We start from the raw sequence: 1,234 nt of genomic DNA, 5'->3' as shown, positions 1-1,234 counted from the left end.
TCCCCTTTAAACAAGACCAGAAACACATATTTTAAAAAATCAAACCCGAGATCCAGTCTTGATGCAAACCTGAAATCAAATGAGATTAAAAAAAAAAAAAAAATGTGCACAGTACTTATATTACTTTTAAAAGTGTAGAGCAATTACAGGTCTAACCATAATAAGATTCTTTCTTGCTGGGATATCCTTTTCAGCTATGCTGCAACTTAAGAAATTTTACCTGGGGCTATTAAAGTGTTTACAGGTCCATGCCAGTAAACTTACCACTTTATCCTGAATTTGCAAAGCTGACTGTTACAACAGCAAACAGACCTTTTTTCCACTTTCCAATATCTTGCAAACTTGGGGGAAGGGAAGGGGAGTGAATTGTCAATGAGATAAATATGGAGACCCATTCTCCTATTTTTACAGTCAGAATAGCACTATCCTTTAAATTGCTATGGTGAAACCACAGTATTATTGTTGTCAAAATACTTACAGGAATGAGAATAAGCAGTATCACAGCTGGCAAAGGTTAATCATTGCAGCACTTCATGAAAAAAATTCATACCGCATCATATAGCCAATTTAACAGTTCTATGAAATTACCACAGAAAGTCACTGGGCACTGTGCTTCTTGTATATTAAAATAAATCAATTTCAAGTAAGGTTAGTGCTTGATTTTTAGAAATGGCTTTTAAACAAAATTTTATTTCAGTCTGTTAAAATGTATTATCTTACAGCTAAAGAGGTGAGGAAATCAGTTGTGAAAATAGTAATGAAGCAAAAATGGCTCAGAAATACCACTCAGATAATCTGTTCTCTTTACATGACTCCTCTTTTGATGACACACTGGAAGAAAACCAGAAAACAAGCACCATGGCATGTCTCCAGAGGTCTGTCCCATGTTCTGTGCTTGACAACAGGCCACACCTAACACTTTTGATAATGTTGTCAAAGGGGTGCATGACAGAGTGTATTGAGATGGGAATTTGTTCCATGAATACACAGCTGCAATGTATTTGATCATCTTTTTGTCCCCAGGTGCCACCAGAAATCTGAGTACAGACAGCAGTCATGTGATTTTGTCTTCCTCTTTTATTTTTTTTTTCCCCCTCTTCAAGACAGTTTCCTCATGACTGGGAGCTTTCACAGTGGGTTTTTTTTTTTTTTTTTGATGCAACATTCTCTATGGGACACAGCAGCTTCTAATCACTAGTCAGAGAAAAAAAGCTTTTATTTTCATTCTAGGTCC

The sequence above is a fragment of the Merops nubicus genome, unplaced genomic scaffold, assembly GCF_000691845.1.
Source record: "Merops nubicus isolate BGI_N331 unplaced genomic scaffold, ASM69184v1 scaffold8107, whole genome shotgun sequence".
NCBI classification, from domain to species: Eukaryota; Metazoa; Chordata; class Aves; order Coraciiformes; family Meropidae; genus Merops; species Merops nubicus.
The sequence above is the reverse complement of the archived record's forward strand: the minus strand, read 5'-3'. Positions refer to the sequence as shown.